This window comes from Vanessa cardui, chromosome 1 (assembly GCF_905220365.1).
Source record: "Vanessa cardui chromosome 1, ilVanCard2.1, whole genome shotgun sequence".
In the NCBI taxonomy this organism is placed as follows: Eukaryota; Metazoa; Arthropoda; class Insecta; order Lepidoptera; family Nymphalidae; genus Vanessa; species Vanessa cardui.
Genome location: NC_061123.1, coordinates 11,175,894 through 11,198,516, shown reverse-complemented (window position 1 = coordinate 11,198,516; position 22,623 = coordinate 11,175,894). Strand labels below are relative to the sequence as shown.

General features: G+C 33.2%; 9 non-coding genes across 9 annotated transcripts; 5 read left to right on the top strand and 4 right to left on the bottom strand.

Moving 5' to 3' along the window:
- Positions 1 to 3,292: 3,292 nt before the first annotated feature.
- On the bottom strand, positions 3,293 to 3,364 carry Trnap-ugg. The gene has a single exon. It is a non-coding gene; the product is annotated as a tRNA-Pro (tRNA).
- Positions 3,365 to 4,621: 1,257 nt separating this feature from the next.
- On the top strand, positions 4,622 to 4,693 carry Trnap-ugg. The gene has a single exon. It is a non-coding gene; the product is annotated as a tRNA-Pro (tRNA).
- Positions 4,694 to 5,868: 1,175 nt separating this feature from the next.
- Trnap-ugg lies at positions 5,869 to 5,940 on the top strand. Its single transcript has one exon. It is a non-coding gene; the product is annotated as a tRNA-Pro (tRNA).
- A 1,352-nt stretch (positions 5,941 to 7,292) lies between these two features.
- Positions 7,293 to 7,364, top strand: Trnap-ugg. Its single transcript has one exon. It is a non-coding gene; the product is annotated as a tRNA-Pro (tRNA).
- A 1,625-nt stretch (positions 7,365 to 8,989) lies between these two features.
- Trnap-ugg lies at positions 8,990 to 9,061 on the top strand. Its single transcript has one exon. It is a non-coding gene; the product is annotated as a tRNA-Pro (tRNA).
- A 1,114-nt stretch (positions 9,062 to 10,175) lies between these two features.
- Trnap-ugg lies at positions 10,176 to 10,247 on the bottom strand. Its single transcript has one exon. It is a non-coding gene; the product is annotated as a tRNA-Pro (tRNA).
- Positions 10,248 to 11,686: 1,439 nt separating this feature from the next.
- On the top strand, positions 11,687 to 11,758 carry Trnap-ugg. Its single transcript has one exon. It is a non-coding gene; the product is annotated as a tRNA-Pro (tRNA).
- A 1,901-nt stretch (positions 11,759 to 13,659) lies between these two features.
- On the bottom strand, positions 13,660 to 13,731 carry Trnap-ugg. Its single transcript has one exon. It is a non-coding gene; the product is annotated as a tRNA-Pro (tRNA).
- A 7,940-nt stretch (positions 13,732 to 21,671) lies between these two features.
- Positions 21,672 to 21,743, bottom strand: Trnap-ugg. The gene has a single exon. It is a non-coding gene; the product is annotated as a tRNA-Pro (tRNA).
- Between the last annotated feature and the right edge of the window lie 880 nt (positions 21,744 to 22,623).

Sequence of the window (22,623 nt, the reverse complement as noted above, 5' to 3'; positions counted from 1 at the left end):
TGCACTAGAGAGTATTTTGAAGATATCGTATTATCGAAAAAAGCTTACTTGAAATTGTTACATGCCAGTAATATTTATATTTATATTACTATCTAAGACTAAGATCTATATTTAAATTAAATTAAATTAGATTTATATTATTTGGCCTTTAATTTTTTTTTTTAATGTCGACTAAGATATACAATTATAATGTCTAACGTCACAACACATATTGACGTGACTTTCGTATTTCTGACGTTCTTATTTCAAATGTAAGTTTTTTTAATGTATTTGTACACGATAGTAATAATTATGGACGTAGCATTCGATTTCGCGCGCTTTTGTAGTTACACATTAATTGATGCAATTTCTCATATTGGTCGATGTTTATATATTTTTTGAAACATGGTAATACCTAACGCGAATACAATCGTTTAAGCCAGCTAAGTAGCTCCTAAAATAGAAGCAATCAATCAATCAAAATGCCCCATATTCTAGTAGGCTTTTGCAAGCACTTATTAATCGTCATAATAAAAGAAAAATAAAGTGCCAACTATTGTAATCAGTATATGTTATGAGTTTAGAAATGGTTCTTTATTATCGAAAGTTGAAAATAATATTTAATTTATTCAAAAATCCACAAATAAAAATGCATTGTTTTAAACGTGAGTCATGTGACACAAAACGATCCTGATTGGCCGAGCTTATGATGAAGTCACTTGCTTGTTAACCTTGATTGCCTACTATATGTACCATAGATTAAAATACAGGAAAGTGACGCCACCGAGCTCATTGCAGCGCCATATTGTCCAAGTTGCGTTTTCGCGGGCTATTTAAATATGGAACTTTTATTACGATATTTAAAAAAAAAACGCAACTTTTACTGGGTTCCTTAACCTATACTAAATAATATAAAATAGGTTTTAACCAGTCAAATAGCCTATTGTACATAACTTATACCCAAGCGAAAATAAGGCACTAATAACGGAGGTGTATGCGACAGGTGCGGGGTCGCATCCTAACCAAACAAGAAATAAAAGGATCGACTTACTAGAGGTAATTATGCGATCTGTTGTGAGGCTGTTGTGTTGGAATCGCATGCGGTTTCCTATAGAGTTGTCTCTATGTCGCATCACTGCGTAGACATTTCTACTCCTGCTATATTCCTCTACTTATTATGTATATCATACTAGCGACCCGTCTCGCCTTCGCAAGGAAATGTTTGACAATAGGCTATTTGACAATGCGAAAAATAAATTGTGAATTATTGTAATCACTGTACATTATGAGCTTAAAAATTGTTTTTTACTAACGAAACTTGAAAATAATACTTAATTTATTCAAAAATCAATAAACAAAAATGCATTTTTTCAAACGTTTGTCACGTGACACAAAATGCTCCTGATTGGCCGGGCTTATGATGAAGTCACTTTCTTGTAAACCTTGCTTTTCTACTATATGTACCACAGATTAAAATACAGCAAAATGACGTCACCGACCCCTTTGCAGCGCCATATTGTCCAAGTAGCGTTTTCGCGCGTTATTTAAATATAGAATTTTTAATATGATATTTTTCGGCAAATATGTACTAGAAACAAAAAAATCTACTTTTACTGGGTTTTTTAACCTCTACTAAATAATATAAAATGGATTTTAAAAACCAGTCAAATAGCCTATTGTCGTTCTATTTCAACTTATTTACACAAAAAACATAATAAATTTTATATTTAACCTTATATTACATATATTATACCTCGTATCGAGGTATCTATTTATGTAAACTAATAGCAAACATTGTATCAATAAGAAGAATGCAAATTCGTAAAACGATAGTTAATATTATTATAACTTGCAAAACATAGTATGGTATACTGTCGTAAGACTGTGAGCCAAAAACATTGCAACTAAAGCAACTGTTATAAGATATCTTAATTGTATATGATATTATTATTTTATTTGTCATTCAACAATTTACAATATAAGATCATAAAAGCATTTATAATTTTGTACATAATATATACTACATATTTAATAACTATAGCACAAGGGCCTGTGCTGCTATAACGGTGATTTTTATATATTTCTTGATTTGATTGGATTTGATATCAATCCACAACAAATATTTGATAGCAACAAAACTGGTTCAGTGGACGCTTAGGGGATGGGCATTGTTCTTCAACGGAGCAATGCTTCGTTCTTGCTGCCGTGTTACGCGTTATTATTAGTACTGTAACTTTATATGTCCAATAAAATTATAAATGCTTCTAGATCTTATATTGTAAATTATTACAACATAAGATTTATATTTAATATCTTATTTATATTTAAGAGTCGAGATGGCCCAGTGGTTAGAACGCGTGCATCTTAACCGATGATTGCGGGTTCAAACCCCGGCAAGCACCGCTGATTCATATGCTTAATTTGTCTTTATAATTCATCTCGTGCTCAGCAGTGAAGGAAAACATCGTGAGGAAACCTGCATGTGACAAATTTCATATAAATTCGGCCACATGTGTATTCCACCAACTCGCATTGGAACAGCGTGGTGGAATATGTTCCAAACCTTCTCCTCAAAGGGAGAGGAGGCCTTTAGCCCAGCAGTGGGAATTTAAAGGTTGTTGTTGTTATTTATATTTATACTATGAACACAGGGTATGTATTTGTTTACCAAACAAATAACAGTAAAATGAAAAGCATTACAAATTGATATTACAAAAAAGAATATCCCACCTCTCAATAAATAAAACTTAACATAAATTACAAATTACGTACTTGAATTATCTCGAACGTCGAACGTATTCGTCGGAGCGTATATTTCTATTCGATACGTTTCCTAATACATTTTATTACGCCTCATTCGTTGTATCTCATACGAATTGCGTTTAAACGGGACTTTATTATTTTTCAAAAGCGTAGCGGGCGCAGATGTGGGCCTTGAATAATTTCCATATACGACGCTATGAACCGATACGTTCGCAATAAGAATTTTCTCGTTTAAATCTAAATGTGTACATTTCTGAACCGCGATGGCACGATGGTTGGAACGTGTGAATTCTAACCAAAGATTGCAGGTTCAAAAATTCCTGACTTTACTGGATTTTAATGTGTTCGATTCCTGTTTATAGTTGCTCTGTTGCTCGATAGATAGTGCGAAATTAGTGCTATAACTAAGAAGAAAGAAAAAGCAGAGTTACCTTACTATGTATATTTCATATGAAATACTAATACATAAAAAGTAATTTTATGCTTAAAAAGGAAAAAAATGTCTACATATGATACCGATTCGTTTAACATATATAAAGGTCTTAAAAAAGGGCTCGTCCGGGATTTGAACCCGGGACCTCTCGCACCCAAAGCGAGAATCATACCCCTAGACCAACGAGCCAGATGTCTAATCTAGACAAAGTAATAAAGTGATTATCAGTCAATTTTATGTAAGTTACAGATTTAAACATTGGAATGTGGAATGTAACTTGTGAGAAGATACGGACTAATTTAGAGTAAATTAATTATTAATTATAAGTGTCTGTTTGAGCAGCTGTTTCATAAGGTTCCATCCGCGCGTGAGAGATGGCGGTATGCAGGCGATAGGCCTTACACGCTCAGACCTATCCAATTATATGCATATAGTAATAATATAGTAATCATTGTTCTGCAATTAAAAAGAGTCCATTATACAGTGCCTGCTCCTGTAGTACGTAGGGGAACACCAGTTGATTAACGACCACCAGTACGGTTTCGTTCGGGGTTGTTCAGCTGATGATTTTCTTGTTGGAGGCCCGCATAGGCGGGCCGACTGCCAGGGCGTCACGGTAGCATGCGTAAGCGATCCCGTGGCGCCCGCCGAAACGGAGAGGGTACCGCTGGTTTTTTAGGGGATAAAACCGTTAAACCTGGGCCGCCCACTCGGTGTCCAAGATACCGGGGAGTACCACACCCCCCTCCCCACTTTCCATCACGTTTGGGAAGCGCATAAAGGTTTTTCCAGCTAGAAAAAAAAGCTGATGATCTTCTAGAGTAGTTGACATATAGATGCGCGACAGCATTTGACTTTATGGTAAATCGAAGCAAAAAGGTCGTTGTGCGGGACGGTGCATGTTGTAACTCAAAATTCATCAATTCAGTTCAGTCAATTCTCACATTGAGTGCTTATCTCTTGGGTGGTGCTCCCCAATACCAGTTTCCTCCACTTGAATTCAATGCCTCTATGGCTCGCATTATGGACGATCATGCCTTTTCTGAGTCGCTTAAACCTTTAGCTTTGCATTGTTTGATCATTGTGCTTCTTCTAGAGTATTATTCACGGGTAATATTAATGTTGCACCCTCACCAAATACCCGGATACCAAAAAATCCACAACAGACAACAGTTTTTAAAAATTTTCTGCCTCGCACAACTACCCCGCCAGCTTTCGTCGACGGATAAGACCAGCAACGCATGACTTCAGGCGTTGGTCAATTTTAAAAACTGAAACTTTTACATTATGAAACAGCTGCTCAAACAGACACAAATAATTAATAATTAATTTACGCCAAATTAGTCCGTATCTTCTCACAACTTACATTCCACATTCCAATGTTTAGTTGTAACTTACATAATTTGACTAAAAATCGCTTTATTGCTTTGTCTAGATTAGTCATCTGGCTCGTTGGTCTAGGGGTATGATTCTCGCTTTGGGTGCGAGAGGTCCCGGGTTCAAATCCCGGACGAGCCCGACTTTTTGTTTGGTTAGAACTGTCATAATATTATAATAGAGAAGTTACTACAGTTACGTTACGAATTTATATACTGTTTATATATATATATATGATACTTAATCGTTATCATTAATTAATAATAAAAGGTAAGATTGAAAATGATAGCAATATTAATTACATCATTTTGTATGTATTTTAATCAATTTCCTTCTTCGAACGACGAATATGGGGACTCCTCGCAATATACAGCTATGTAAATATATCTCTTGAAGCTCGGAACATAAAAAAATATATATTTTTAATTTAATCCTAGTTTAGGGAAATTTTAAACAACGCCTAATTTTAAGGACTTTTTCTAAGTATTTTTCAGGAGCTGAAACTTGTAAATACGTAGGAATACATTTTGAAAATATAATTAAAAATGCAAAAAAAACGCATGGAAATTGTCAAGAGCTTACTAAGAGCTATAATGACTCAGTAGATACAACAAGTGGAATTTAATTGACGAGGGCAGATTGCAATTTTAAAAATCAAGAAATAATTATCGTTTGTACTAATTGTTTTCAAGCTACCATATTACAGCCAATTAACAAAACATTCATTAATTATACAACTAATTCTTTTTCATAAATCACTGTGTCCTATAGAAATAATAACCATAATGTATATAATATCAATAGGAACGAGTATTTTTTGAGTTTATCGCTTATTTATTTATATCTGATTATATATAAATTCATCTCGAGCTGGGCGGTGAAGGAAAACATCGTAAGGACCTGCATGTGTCTAATTTCATAGAAATTCTGCCACATGTGTATTCCACCAAACTGCATTGGAACAGCGAGTTGGGATATGTTCCAAACCTTCTCCTCACTGGGACAGACAAGAGTGGTGGGAGGTTTTGTTGGAAAATATAGATGAAATGATTTCGTTATAGGAAAGATCATATTAAGAGGAAGACTACATGCGTGGGATGAACTTTTCCTTTACCTAGTTTATCAATATCGGTAATATTCTGTCTACAAATAGTTAAGCACTTGTATAAACACATTTTAATGTAATTATAAATCAGAGATATTGAGGCTAATTTAAGCCTTATTAATATTATACATATGTATCAAATTATTATGAGTATGAGATTGTATACTTTTAATAAATGTTGTTAAGCGTGATTTCACGTTATCAGTCAAGCGGCTCGTTGGTCTAGGGGTATGATTCTCGCTTTGGGTGCGAGAGGTCCCGGGTTCAAATCCCGGACGAGCCCTCTTTTGTAGATCTAGAATGAAATTTGTAAAACTAAATATAACACGTATGACATATAAGAGCAAGACCGAAAACAGTGTATGTGCCATATAGTAGGTACTCATGAACAAGTTTAGAGTCACGTTATTTTTTTGCATTTTATCAAGCTCTTATAGTAATTAAAGACGTCATTCAACTAGAATGCATTGACAAAGACAATCTCTTTCAATCAAAGTCTTATTTTATCGTCTACTATCTCAAAGAATTGTCGTGCACGCACAGTTGCCCAATGAATGCAGCCAGTGGCGGCGTAAGGATTGGGCAGTGTCCTCGCGGTGCAAAGGGCCTCGTAACGAAATTCGAAAAAAAGAAGGGCCTCGCAAACTCTTGCCCACATTAAGATTTTCGAACACGATGTTGCGCCGCCACTCGCACCTCGCGAACTAAATTTGATAAAGTACAACATAACATTGGGATCAGTGTTCTGAATAAAAAACAAGGGCCTCGAAAACTATGTCTTGCGGACTTTAAGATTCGATCTTGCGCCGCTTCTGAATGCAGCGTAGCCTTAGATACATCTATGAACTACAAAATAATAAACTCGCTGCATTTAAACCATACAACAGTGTTGCAAGTCTGTATTTGTCATAAACACAAACACAGAAAGGATCCTCAGAAGTTTAATGGAGAAGGATCCAACATCCTCAAAATACATGAGGTACATCGACTATATTATGAAATATTCTCAATAAATAGGAGAGGAGTTAACTATAATTGTACGATACACGAATGATAAAAGGTCTCAGATGAATCGCTAGATCATGAGACGATTGGGCGTAGTTTTTTATTTGCGATTATTTACCCCACAGTACACCTGGAAAATATTCAAACGCGAAAACACAGAGTATGATGGCTCGGCCACTGTCGAGAACTAAGACAAGCTTCTTCTCCATTTTTTTTTTAATAGGCATCACATCGTGCCATCGACATGTGGGCTACCTGAAGTTAAATGAAAAACACAAATTTTAATAATATTATAGATGTGAAAAGTTTGGTTCAAAGGATTATTATTCAATCACGTTAAAACTGTTAAACGGATCGGCGTTCCATTCGACACAGAAAGATTACAGTCAGGAATAGCACATACACTACTTTTTATGTCATAAATACACCTAACATTGCTTACGGTAATCCTTCACAAGCAGACGGAACCTTTTGAAACAGCTATTCAAACAGACACTAATAATTAATAATTAATTTACGCCAAATTAGTCCGTATCTTCTCACAACTTACATTCCACATTCCAATGTTTAGTTGTAACTTACATAATTTGACTAAAAATTGCTTTATTACTTTGTCTAGATTAGTCATCTGGCTCGTTGGTCTAGGGGTATGATTCTCGCTTTGGGTGCGAGAGGTCCCGGGTTCAAATCCCGGACGAGCCCATCTTTTTGTTCAGAAAGAACTCTTATATTATTATAGTACACATTCTGCTACACGATGTTATATAGATTATATTCAATCTTTATCAGTGATCGGTAATAAAATATACCACTGAAAACGATAGCCACATTAATTACACAATTTTTTATTTATTACCTACTTCATTCTTCTGACGTAGAATTACTTCCTCATCTTCGGATAGGCTATTTTGGTTATTTTAAATTCTAATTTGCTAATAAATATATAATAATAATACTTTTGCTTTCATTAAAATTACTTACATAGAATTAATGATGCATTCTGGAGAGCAAAGAATGTTTATTCGGTTCTGGTTACCATATAACGGCCAATTAACACTAAATATTCAATAATTATACGCTTAAATCTTCCTCATAAATCACTGCGCCCAAAGGAAGAACTGTATTAAAATACATCCGGTAGGTTTTGGGTTTATCGCTTTCACAACGATAGACAGCCAGGCGCGGCGACGAGGGGATTTGTACAATTAGTAATGACTAGTGTGTCTTCGCATTTATTCAAAATAATAGATATTTGTCGATAAGACTTACCTTTATTTTCGTTTAAGTTTTTTAACTCTTTTCTTACACAGCCCTAGTATAGTTCTATAACCAACCATTAACTTTTTACCGCTCTCTTATATTACAACAACAACAACAACAAGTACAGCCTGTAAATTCCCAGTGCTGGGCTAAAGGCCTCCTTTCCCTTTGAGGAGACGGTTTTTGGAACATATTCCACCACGCTGTTCCAATGCGGCATGGTGGAATGCACATGTGGCGGAATTTCTATGAAATTTGTCACATGCAGATTTCCTCACGATTTTTTCGTTCACCGCTGAACACGAGATGAATTATAAAGACAAATTAAGCACATGAAACAGCGGTGCTTGCTTGGATTTGAACCTGCAATCATCGATTAAGATGCATGCATTCTAACCACTGGGCCATCTCGACTCACCTCTTATATTAAATCCTCGAGAAATCACTACAAGTAATTTGCAATCATGAATCATCTTTACTTTTCTGCACATATGGCTAGAGCTCTTCAATGTGAGACCAAAACAATTTTTTCTATGTGCAGAGATTGAGCTATAATCACAAGGATAAAAATTGACATACGCTATTAATCTGTAACATTTCGCAATCGGAAAGAAAACATTAGGAGAAGACTCCATGTGTTTGATGAATATCTGACGTATACATTATCTGGTTGGTAAGCCATATTACAGCAGCATGGTCGAATAAACTTCAAACCTTGTGTATAAGGAGACCGTTATGCATCTGAGCCCTACAGCTGATATTATCGTGTAGTTACTGTTATTGCTATTTCTACCTGGATAGAGAATAACATTTAGTTATACCTTTAAATCCCAAACTGATCTGAACCAGACATTTACCCAGTAATACAATATAGGTAATATTCTGTCTGTAAATAGTTAAGCACTTGTATAAACACACTTTAATGTAATTATAAATCAGAGGCTATATAATATTGAGGCTAATTTAAGCCTTATTAATATAATACTTATGTGTCAAATTATTATGAGTGTGTCATTGTATACTTTCAGTAAATGGTGTTAAGCTTGATTTCTTGTTATCAGTCAAGCGGCTCGTTGGTCTAGGGGTATGATTCTCGCTTTGGGTGCGAGAGGTCCCGGGTTCAAATCCCGGACGAGCCCTCTTTTGTAGATCTAGGATAAATTTGTCAAACTAGATAATTCAAAATAAATAATGGGTGCGAGAGGTCCCGGGTTCAAATCCCGGACGAGCCCTCTTTTGAAATCAAGGATAAATTTTACAAACTAGATAATTCAAAATAAATAATATAGTGACATAATATCGAAAATATATCGTCTTTACATAGAAAAGGTAAATATATGTATATAGAGTAATACTTATATTACATATCCTTTTCGTAAAATGTAAGTTGGTCTGCCTGTTATATAGTATCAGGATAACAGACATGCGAAGCCGGGTCGGGTCGGTAGTAATTTATAATTACTATTTTTTAATAATTAATATTGTTTACATCAGCCTTACGTCACAGCAGCATCATAAAAGCAGCACAAACCTTGTGAACTAAGATATTATGTTACTTATGCATGTAGTTACACTTGCTCACTCACTCTTTGAAGCGGAACACAAATATACTAAATGTTGCTGTTTGAAGAATATCTGACGAGCGGGTGATACCAATCCAGACAAAAAGCCCACCAACCACTACAACCAAGTAAATTTGGTAATAGTTAAAAAACAAAATAACTTCTTATATCCAAGTTTCACCTCTGGTATCGTAATGTGAGATGGTGAGTGGCAATGACGACATTAACTCCTATTCTAAAACACAGAACTCACAATTTTTACATTTGGGTAATCTTAAAATACTTCGGCAATGAAGATTATATTACTTCCGGCTGCTTTTACAGAAGGCCGACATTGCATGCTTAGGCGCAACTTGGGAGAGGCCTGTGTCCAATAGCAATTGGCTGATAGTGGTGGAATTATGTATGTTTATCGTCTTCATCTTTATATTTTGTTTACATAGTATAAAACAAAGTCGCTTACTAGTCTGTCTCTATATATGCTAAGATCTCCAAAAATACGCAATGGATTTCACGGACACCTTAAAACCAAACACAGATACACTAAAAGTTTCTAATTGGCGTCTCTACCATCAAACAGCAATACTTAGTGTAGAGATACACTAAAGACGATTTCTTTCTATATTATATCATCGTATCATTTATTTTGGATTATCTAGTTTGATAAATTTAATCCTAGATCTACAAAACAGGGCTCGTCCGGGATTTGAACCCGGGACCTCTCGCACCCAAAGCGAGAATCATACCCCTAGACCAACGAGCCGCTTGACTGTTAACAAGAAATCAAGCTTAACAACATTTATTGAAAGTATACAATCTCTTATTCATAATAATTTGACACATAAGTATAAAATTAATAAGGCTTAAATTAGCCTCAATATTTTTGATTTATAATAACATTAAAGTGTGTATATACAAGTGCTTAACTATTTACAGACAGAATATTACCTATATTGTATTACTGGGTAAATGTCTGGTTCAGATCAGTTTGGGATTTAAAGGTATAACTAGATGTTATTCTCTATCCAGGTAGAAATAGCAATAACAGTAACTGCTAGATAATATCAGCTGTAGGGGTCACCTGCATGAAGGTATACTTTCTTATGCAGATGATTCGAGTTTATTCGAAATTATTATCTGATGAGTGGGTGCACAAAGCCCTACCGCCAAGTTAATAAAATAATAAATTATATAAAATATATTCAAACTAGCTGTGCTCACGATATTGTTTGTGTTTGAGTTTAACAAAATAAAATATTATTGTTGCTTAAGTTACTCCCTATTATAATATCAGTTATCTGCCAGTGAAAGTCCCGACAAAATCGGTCTAGCCGTTCCAGAGATTAGTCGAAACAAACAGACAGACATACAGACAGACCGACATAAATGTAGACCGGTATATATACCGTGTATAGATAGATACATATGCATTGGTAAAAAATGAATATTTTAATATTACAAACAGACACACCAAATTTATTAATTATATGTAAAGATAGGAATTAAATATAGTTACTGTATGAATCTTAACTGCGTGCAAGCAAGAATGCTAACAGCATTTCCCCGTAGATAGAAGTTATTTAGTCAATTGCTTGATATACACTCTCGATACCTTCTGTCACAATGTGAGATAGGACTTTGATAATTTTGCACCCTTATTTGAAACACTGGTCTCACAATACCCAACATGTGAGTGGTTTTAAAAAAGCTCTATAATAGATTATATATAATAATAAATATATAATATAATATAATAACAACCTGTAAATTTAACTTTACTGGGCTAAGGCTTCTTCTCCCTGAGGAGACGCTGCTTGGTGGTTGGGTTCGATTACCTCGAGGGAAGGCAGTTCAAGTTCAGTTGTCAAGCTGGTGGACAAATAATTCAGAAGAAACTTGATAGAGATCACCGTTATACTATGCCAGCTAAAAAAAAATAACAATAAGTATTATATTATACGTCTGATTTTCCGGAAGGCCGACTAATGGATGCTTAGGTGCACTTTGGGAGAGGCCTGCGTCCAATAGCAATTGGTCGCTAGTGGTGATGTTATATACGAGTATATGTGTATGTAAGTAAATAAATTATGTATGAAATAAGTAGATATGTCATATTAATAATGTATTATATAATTTAAAACACTTGTATTAATACATGTATGTAATTGTATAAGTGCCTTATCTTCTTGATTTTAGTCATCTGGCTCGTTGGTCTAGGGGTATGATTCTCGCTTTGGGTGCGAGAGGTCCCGGGTTCAAATCCCGGACGAGCCCGACTTTTTTATAGCTCGTACACAGTCTAGAATCAGCTCCGTCAATTTTAGAAATGAAAAAAATATTTTAAATCGATTTTATCATTGATTACAAAATTTAAATGATGTACATAAAAAGTAAGATTGTTATTATAAATTTAAGCATTTTAATACAGCTTGATACATTACGACAGGCTAGAAGCTCACGTACTGATCACGCTCTTTCATTTTAGACGTTTTCTATTGACCCTGAATCCGCGACTTAGAAATCAAACATAATAAAACGTTATTATTCTAGATTTACAAAGGCGAGCATTCGAAAAGGTTGTGACTCTAGTCAGACAAAAATTACTTGAAACTTGTTTGAATGCTCATTTCGAATCGCTACTCTACATTATTATTTTATTTTTAATGGCCGTATTATTTCAATCTCGTACGTAGAAAGAATAAAATAATAATACAGTTTATGTAAATTGTTGAATTAATTAAATCAATTTAAATGTCTTAATAAAACTCCTTGGATATATCGAATAGAGGTATTCGAATATAATAAAACATTAAAAAAAATACAATTATTTCCATGTAATGATTCCATCGTTTATCGATGTTACTGTCAATTAAATTCAAGGAATCGAAACTTCAAGAAAAAACTCAAGAAACCTAATCTAATGTTATTTTATTTTGCATCATACAACTGGTGCGGAGTATTTATTCATCGAACTTGAGTTGCTTAGCATTGCTTTATTTACATTATATTTTAATAACCTGGAGATACATTTCGTATATCAAATAATTGTTATATTGTATTTGTTGTACATATTAGCACTAAATTAAATTTGTTAATGGGTTAAATGACAAATATTAATTTTTAAAAGATCTCGATTAAAAATTTGTTGAAAATTGTCAATCAATACAAGATATAAAACATTATAATAACTTATAATGTTATCTTTGGGAAATAGGAATCTAAATAAATGTTCTGTATTCTATTTTTAAAATATGTATATGTGTAATGTTTATATTATATTTAGTTGGTGGTAGGGCTTTGTGCAAGCTCGCCTGGGTAGGTACCACCCACTCATCAAATATTCTACTGCTAATCAACAGTACGCAGTATTGTTGTGTTCCGGTTTGAAGGGTGAGTGAGCCAGTGTAACTACAAGCACAAGGGACATAGCATCTTAGTTCCCAAGGTTGGTGGCGCATTGACGATGTAATGAATAGTTAATATTTCTTACAGCGTCATTGTCTATGGGTGATGGTGACCACTTACCATCAGGTGGCTCATATGCTCGTCCGCCAACCTATTCCATAAAATAAACAAAATAATAAAAATATTCCTATTCTGAGAAACGGAAGACATTTTTGCGTTTCTTAAGTATGGAACTTCAAATATGTCTAAAAAATTTGAGGCCAGATTAAAGTAGTTTGACGTTTGGCAAATGTGAAACTTGTAGTTCTTTTGTAAATACTCTATCTAGATATATAAATTATTTAAGGTCACCTTATTTTTACTTTTATCAAATGAAATGAGATTCCTCAAAGGTGATATTTATGAATTACTAATTAGGGAATTAACATATTTAAAAAAACATGACGTTTATACTTAATCTTTCCTTTTTTACCGGCTAGGCAATTGGCCATACATAATCGGAGCGTGTCCCTATCTTTTGAATTAATAAGTAAGAAAAGTAAGTTTCATAGAATAATAAGTTTCCGCTTTATGTATTAACAGATAAACAGAGCAATAATAATAATAATAATATAACAGATAGCAACTTATAGACAATCAAAAATATATTTAACAAATGTTTATTTCACATTTTCAACAAACAGACGTATTTTTAGTTATATATAGTAACTGGTCCATATCATTTATTTGGATTTGTTGGAGCGATAATTTTAATCCTTGATTTCAAAAGAGGGCTCGTCCGGGATTTGAACCCGGGACCTCTCGCACCCAAAGCGAGAATCATACCCCTAGACCAACGAGCCGCTTAACCAATACAAAGAAATAAGGCTTGACAACATTTTTCGAAAGTAAATCACATATTTATATTAATTCGATACGTAAGTGTATTACTAATAAGGTTCAAATTAGCTCAGCGTATCCGATTTATAATTACATAAATAGACATGTGCTTGAGTATTTGCAGACTTATTATTACATTTTATTACTGGGTTATAGTCAGATTCAGCACTTCGCATTTCACTCGTGAAATTTTGACAGCTGACTTACGATGACCCCATTTTCATACATGTATCCTATAAAATTTATAATTATTACTGTCAATGTCACATTCTGATATTCCACACTCGTGTTCTGCCGTGAGATTCGAGTTACTTGATACAGAATAGCCCTACAGATCATTGAGATTAAGAAGTAAGTATTACTCTAATTTCAACCCAGCTAGGAGTAACAAAATCAGCCCATTAATGTCACACAGTTGGACAACGGCCTCCGTTCTCGTTATATTGAGAAGATTTAAAGTTTATTCAACCATTCTGCTAATAATTATACTCTAATGGTAACGTTGCATACAAATTTGTAAAATCGGTTTTCTTTCTTATAAATAATATATAATGAATATATTTTAGCGCTTAAATCTTACAAAGCAACACACATTACGCACATTTAATTCAAATTTAAAGACACTACACGTTATACAATAATGTTTAAACAAACAGCTAACTTATACTTAATATAATAACCTAAAAAAATAAGAAACAAATCTCAAAATATTTTACCGAAATTCTAATTTTCAAATACTCCATAATTCTTTTAAAATGGCAGAGAATTTTTATCAATAACAGCACCTAAGCACTCAACAAAATTGAGGTCCTTAAAATGTATTTAAAAAACGTCTGTATTTTATAAATAGAACGCGACGACCCGAACGAATCCTGTAACATCTCGATCAAAACCCTCAAAGGAAATAATCTGTGTCCTCGATGCATTAAAATATAAACATCGTCGTTAGCAAATCATTAGCCGGTACATTTTTCCTCTGAAGGATCGCTTCACTTCCTATCAATCGCAAACGATTCCGTTCAACTAATGTCGGAAACTTCGCGAAGGAGGTCTTAAATATAATGATCGGGTGGGAATTAATATGAAGATTTAGATATATTCGATATTTAAAATAAGTAAATATTTTTATTATAGCTAAATCATAGCCATACTATTATTTTGTAAAGCTATTATGTAAGAAAAAACGATAAACACAAATAGAAGCATCTAATGTTCTGATGTGATAATATTTATTGATTTTAATCTTAATGATTAGTGAAAATGTAAAGGTTATACGTACCAAAATATAACCGTGAGTCTGTTGTCTGCTATTCACGAATGATACATAGTCAATACATACAGAATAGTGCTGTTTTTTTATTTATAATACTTAGCATTACCATTGCTTAAAATTTGTTAAAAGTTATAGTTTATCAATTTCCTTCTTCTGACTCTGACTAAAGAGACTTCCTGTCGAGTTAAAGTGGATTCAACGCTTAATCGAAACGCTCAATTATCAGAAATCTCCTGAGGTTTTATATTCTAATACTAAATGAATTTCAAATTCCCAACACTTTTATGAATTTTTAACCGACTTCAAAAAAAGGAGGAGGTTCTCAATTCGTCGGGGCCTTTTTTTTTTTTTTTTTTTTTTATTTTTTATGTATGTTACCGAATTACTCGAAGATGGCTGGGCCGATTTTGACAATTCTTTTTTTGTTTGAAAGGGCATGTTTTACAGGTGGTCCCATTGTTAGGAAATCAGGATCTGATGATGGGATCCTGGAGAAATCGAGGGAACTCCTCAAATTTTATAGGCACACCTATAGTGATTTCGGTTTTATTCAAAGTGCCTTGGTCATATGCTCACGAAAAGTGACATTTGATGAAGTGGAACTGATGATGAAGACCACAACTGGTAATCAGAACCTATTAGTAAGTAACTATTTTACGGGTTTAGTTCGATTTCTTTAAGATAGTCTTCAAGCAATTGATGTTAGTAAACATGCCTATGATGAAGTCTAGCTATGGTGGATTACCAGGAGAATTCCTCAATGATTAACGGCATTTCATCGGGAAAAATGGTATTGTCTAATTGGCGATGAGCAGTTAACATTAGGCTATTGTAACTTAGGTAACGCTTAATTTGAGATGCAGTCCACATCGTATTGAAACGGCGTTGAGTTATGTTTAGAGTCGAAAGCCGAAATGTACTGAGTACAATAAAGTGAATGACAAACACTACCAATTGTAATTATAAATAACAAAACAACACTGAAAAGCAGTAAATAAATTTTTATAAATAAAAAAAAACCGCCTTCAAAAATGAACTAAAAAGAAAAAAATAATCAGTTACATTCATATCCAATTTACGATTTTTTTATCACCTTTTGAAGTCGGTGCCAACAAAGTAAATAAATTCCTATATTGAAATCGTTTAATTTGTATCGATAGTAAGGTTTGTCTAATAATAATGGTGTCATCTATACAATAAATAGATTTAGTTTTTGTATCTATGTATTATGTACCTATATTAGCAATGCTGGCACCGACTTTGAGAGGTGATTAAAAAATCGTAAATTGGATATGGATGTAACTGATTATTTTTTTCTTTTTAGTTCATTTTTGAAGGCGGTTTTTTTTTATTTATAAAAATTTATATACATCTCTAATTACCCTTAATATAATCTACCTTTTTCAATAAATATTATGACAAGCGATTCGATTTGATTATATAATAGTACGATAAAGGCTCATTCATATCACCAAAACAGAAATGATTAACTCTGCCAAAGATATGCCATCGATAAACTCTAAGAAGTGATGCGTTTTGGGCAGGTAGTTTAATTATTTTGTCTCAACTAGCCCTCAAATCGAAGATTACATCAATAGAGGCTGTTTGCCGGAATAATATTTGTTCACATAAAACACGTTACAGTACACCGTAAACAAATATAAATTATTCGCTAAGTTATGTATAAAATATAGACCAGAGTTCTGTTAAAATTTCGTAAGGAACCTCTTAATGACAGTCCAAAACACAATTTACAGCCACTTTCAAAGTCGACTTTGCATTCGGACATTTGAATGTTTTAACATTACCTACTTAAAATACCTAAGTTGGCATGCTTTTGTTCGGGGGAACAGAATCATCTTAATGCCAGTAATTATACGGATTCAACGAATTACTCGGCCATAAGTAAACAAATGAAATGCCCTATTTACAATCGTAAATTTCGCGGGCGTATCTCCGAGAAAGTCTCTCGGCGTAGCTCTTGCCTTGTTTTTATTCCCCCTCTACTCCGAAACTGAAAACACAATTACTAGGATATTGTTTTAAACATTAATATTTATATTTTAAACAAAACACTGCTGCATTATACCTATTGTGTCCTTTCGATTCATCAACGTAGCTAAAACACCTCAAGAACTATAAAATAAGAATAATTTTTAGGGTGAAGTTCGACTTTGGATTTGAAATTAGCTTTCTTTAAGCTATTTATCATTATTATTTTGTAAGGTTCATATGTTTTTTTAAGAATATATCACAAAAAGAGATTAGACTTTGATTACTTAAACGTTGATGTCTTAACGATATTGTTTCATATATTTATAACTAAGTTCAGTTATAGCAATATTGATGATAATCACATACTCGGATCGAAATAGCATGTCACTGTGAGTCGACCGTTATTATCACTTTAAAATAAAATACGAAGTGAGTTCTTACAGAATAACACTAGCTATAGATATGTCCTTCTATTTACAATAATAAATAGTTAATCGACTATACAACTATAGTGTACCAATGTCTCCAGCGTGTTTTCTTCTTTAAAATTTTTGATTCGAGGAGGTATTCTTGGTGGTAGGGCTTTGTGCTAGCCCGTCTGGGTAGGTACCACCCACTCATCAGTTATTCTTCCGCCAAATAACAGTACTCAGTATTGTTGTGTTCCGGTTTGAAGGGTTAGTGACATAACATTTTAGTTCCCAAGGTTGGTGGCACATTGACGATGTAAAGAATAGTTAATATTTCTTACAGCGTCATTGTCTATGAGTGATGGTGACCACTTACCATCAGGTGGCCCATATGCTCTTCCGCCAATCTATACCATAAAAAAGTATTATGTAAGAAACCAAGGCTATATCTTAATATAAATATGCGCCAAACAAATATAATTCTTATATAATTGATTGTATACATACAAAATGGCGTAGTCGAAATTAGTTGTCAAAATTTCACAAGTGAGATACAAAGTGTGCAACTCCAACAGAATTAGCACAGCTGGTGATCGAACAAATACTTTGTCACAAACTTATCTAGGTTTTCATTTGACATTTATTGATTTCACTATTTTAATGTCAGATTTTAATTGTAGAAGTAATTTCAAATAAGAATCAATAATTAAATATACATATGTTAAGGATGAACGAATTTTTAATATCATTCTGTTGATTTTTTAATATGGTATTGTTTTATTTCTCGAGTCCAATGTAATGATTTTTATGTTTGTAACATTATTATGTGTATTATAAGTTCAGATGATATCAACTTTGTAATATATCTGAGCAGTTATTTGTAACTTATCCGTATTTGTTATTTATTACAACTTCTTTCAACTGTTATAATAACAAAAATTGCCTTAAAATACAGGCTTTCCTTGTACATAGTTATCGTTGCTGATTAATTACTTATAGTAATGTAGTGATTTTTAATTGATTTAGTATAATAAAAAAGTTATTACCTATTGTTATTTTAGATATTTTCTCTAGTAGTCGACTGCGACCTCGCTTGCGTTTTAGGGTGTTGGTTGACACCTTTTTTGGGTCCTTTCTTGGAGTTCAAATTTTATTAAATTCGGTCTAGTGGTTTGGTCGTGAAAGACCGACAAAAAGAAAGACAGTTTACTTTCACATTTATAATATTAATATAGGTCTTCTCTATATCAGCGCTAACCCCAATCAACTTCGTTTCATTTATATTTGTGCAACAACACTTTGTGTCAGAGTTTTGTGCAAGACCGCCTGGATAGATACCATCCATTCATCGTATGTTCCATCGGGATTATTTTCGATTGTCGACATTCAATCGGCGAATATTAATTAGATCACCAGCGTCTTTTATTGAAATCGGAGCAAGTAAGCTAAAGTTTCTATGACCTTAAATGAGTGGTTAACAAATAATCACGTACTCTGCGGTGAATGGCAACGTGAGGAAACCTGCATGCCTTTGAAGAAATCTAATTGGTTGTATTGCGACGGATTTTTTTAAACTATTCGACTTGTAAATATGTAACTAGACCGGATCCAGGTTTTTACATGAAATATGGAAAGAGTTTAAAAAAAGAATTAAGTCGGGTCCGTCTTGAATTTCACTTTCATCAATTCAAATCACAATTTCAGAGTTCTACCACCAAGTAAACGTGTACGTAGAACTCTGTGCACGTCAGCAGCAGTGTCAAGTGAGCCAGTGTAATTACAGAGACAAGGAACAGCGACTTCGTTCTCAAGATTAGAACTTCTCAAAGTACCAATATCTATTTGTACATAGACTTAATGTCAATAATCTACATAATAAAATTGAAGTGTATGTTTGTAATATAAAATTAACCGCATTTTACTAAATGCATATGTTTATATAGTGGCAAGAATACCAAACTAACATTTTTTACTATTTGTATCTGTCTGTTTGTTCCCGCTAATCTCTGGATCGACTGGACCGATTTTGATGGGACTTTCACTGCTAGATAGTTAATGTAATAAGAAGGAACTTAGGTTTTTTTTTATTTTAGGATAACGTATAAAATTTCAGTTTCAGACTACGAGTATACCTAATTAACAAAGTTTTCAGCACTTAGTCGAATTACGCGATTAATTATTGATCTTTTATTTTTATTAACATTGTAAATTAATGAACAACGTTAATTATAACCCAAATATAATATCGTTTATCCTATTAATCTTTAGAACAACCACCGACCTCTATAGCCCTCTATAATCTCTATTCTGCGTATAACGCACTGCGCGCACTACTAACTTTTGTCACGGTGACTGTTTCGTCACTCTTGTCGAGTCCATGAATATGTATGGAGGTGCGCGCACATTACAACGTGACATTTGTGTCTGCATCTGTACATATTCACTGACGAAACAGTCACCATGACAAAAGTTACCAGTGCGCGCTAGTTCTAACATTTCAGTCATTCATACTTTCAAAGTAACGTATTAAAATATTTAATCTAATCAGTTCTCAAATCGAGAACATAGCTTTAATTCATTTGAATCAATGCTCATAACTACAACATAGCTATGAAAATAATATACCGTTTGGTCATGGTTATAAAATTAAATCTTTTTATACATTGCTCGTTGTCGCCCGCTGCCATATATATATACGACTCACTCATGATTAAGATTTGTGACGCATTGGTGATGACCATTAAAGCCTAAAATTGGACTACATTACTGATGCACCAAATATTAGGATTACACATTTCACGCGCTACCAGAATGGTGCGGAACCTTGTCATAATAAATGAATTTAATGACAGTTCACGAGAGAGAGAGATAGAGAGTTAGGAAAAATATATATCAATATGTATAGGCAATATTTAAACTGATTATGTACCTAAATAAGGGTGTTTTATGTCTGTATTTCTATATCCAGGTGCACAACGTAATTCGTGATTTTTTAACTGTTAATTTCGTTTTAACTATTATTAATCTATTCACTATAATCGTACTATATTATATAAAATAATGAATTAAGAAATCACGAAGGAAAATCCAATCCAACAAACAAAAACCATTACCACGCAGTCTGCGTGTCTCCATTCCAAAACGTCGTACACCACTCTCATCGCGATCGGATTTTACTATACATACCATCACAACGATAATACCTATCACTTCTGTCAAAATATAGTAAGCAATAGTTGCTACCACAAAAAAAACATGTAGTAGTAGCAGCCCGTAAATTTCCCACTGCTGGGTTAAGGCCTCCCTTCCTATTAAAATGCACATGTGGCAGAATGTCTATGAAATTAGACACATGCAGGTTTCCCCACGATGTTTTCCTTCACCGCCGAGCACGAGATGAATTATAAACACAAATTAACCACATATAGATAGTGGTGCTTGCCTGGGTTTGAACCCGAAATCATCGGTTAAAATGCACGCGTTCTAACCACTGGGCCATCTCTGCTCTAAAAAAACATACAATGTTTAAAAACATAATTGCAACATTATTTTAACGATCGTTTGGAGAGCGACATTAACGATTCAGACATCCAATAATATTCAATACAGTACAATGTCATAATTGTCGAATTATGTTATGATAACATAAGGGTTGTTTTAGTACTTTGGAAACTTTAAATTTGATAGATAAATTATCTATTTCAATATTATAAATGTGAAAGTAACTCTGTATGTACGGATGTTATGCAAGACCAAACAACTAAATCGTATCGAGAATGAATCTTGAACCCGAAGATATAGGCTACTTTTTATACCTAACACCAGACAACAAACTCTTAAAACGAGCGAGGTCGCGTTTAAGAACTAGTGTATAAGTAAAAGTAAATTATTACGAAAACTGTTTCTCATGCTTATAACTCTCCCAGATTAAATATTAGTACTTTAATTATATATATTAAGGTTCCGGAATTAATTTGATGAAAAGTTAATCAGATATTATCATTATTTGTTAACACGCTATGCGAGGAAACGTTCACACACACACACGCACACACTAAGATATGTAACCGTAAACTCACTGCACACACACATTCATAGATCTAACTTCGCGATCAATACAAAAAAAATCGTGCGCGTTAGTCACGAAATTACTGAAATAGAATGATAATTTTAAAACTATATTTCTTATTTAAATTAAGTATTAAATATATTTTATAAAAAAGACGGGCTCGTCCGGGATTTGAACCCGGGACCTCTCGCACCCAAAGCGAGAATCATACCCCTAGACCAACGAGCCAGCTGACGAGACGCAAGAAAATATAATTTACATACATTTTAAGTTAATTTTTATGATAAACCATTAATGTAATAAAATTTTATTTGTTTGTGATACTATAATCTTTACTACGTAAATATTTTAACTCATAGTAAAAAAACTTGAACTGTTTTAAGATCCGGCTTTAGGATTAACTGTTTATAAAATAAAATCTATGTATTCATAATACGAAGATGAGAATTTTCGCGGTTAAATATTGTTAAAAATTTAAAAGTTATTTCGAATAACTTTGTTTTGATAAATATAACAATATATTATATTCAATACAATACTGATTAAATTAAAAGTATCAACTAGTAATTAAAAAAAAAATTATATAATATTATGTAAGAATGACAGTACGTGATTCTAACCTATACAAGTAATTAGTAATTCATTTAGCTTAGTTTACACCATTACTAACTTTGTTCTTCTACTCCACAATGTTATAAATATTTGTTAAATGTTTATTATAATATATATGTACCTATATGTAACTTGTTTATATATATTCTTCCCAATTTCCCCCTAACTTACTCTAAGTCTCCATTTTCTGTTTGCGTATTGTGTTTTATGTTTAATGTATTCGTGTATCAAATAAACAATATAGAACGAACTTTGTACGTATTTATAAAGTTACTCAAATTCAATCAACAATTAACCGCTATAGATTCATCCGCATAAACCAATATATAAACTAATTATACATTAAGATATCCTTATTCAGAATAACGCGGATAGTACTCGTATAAAAACCTCACGTTATTGAATATTTTCCATATCGTCAATTGTTTATCAGCGTGACGAAATCACTTACCGTATCGTTACCATATACATATTAAATAAATACACAAGTATAAAA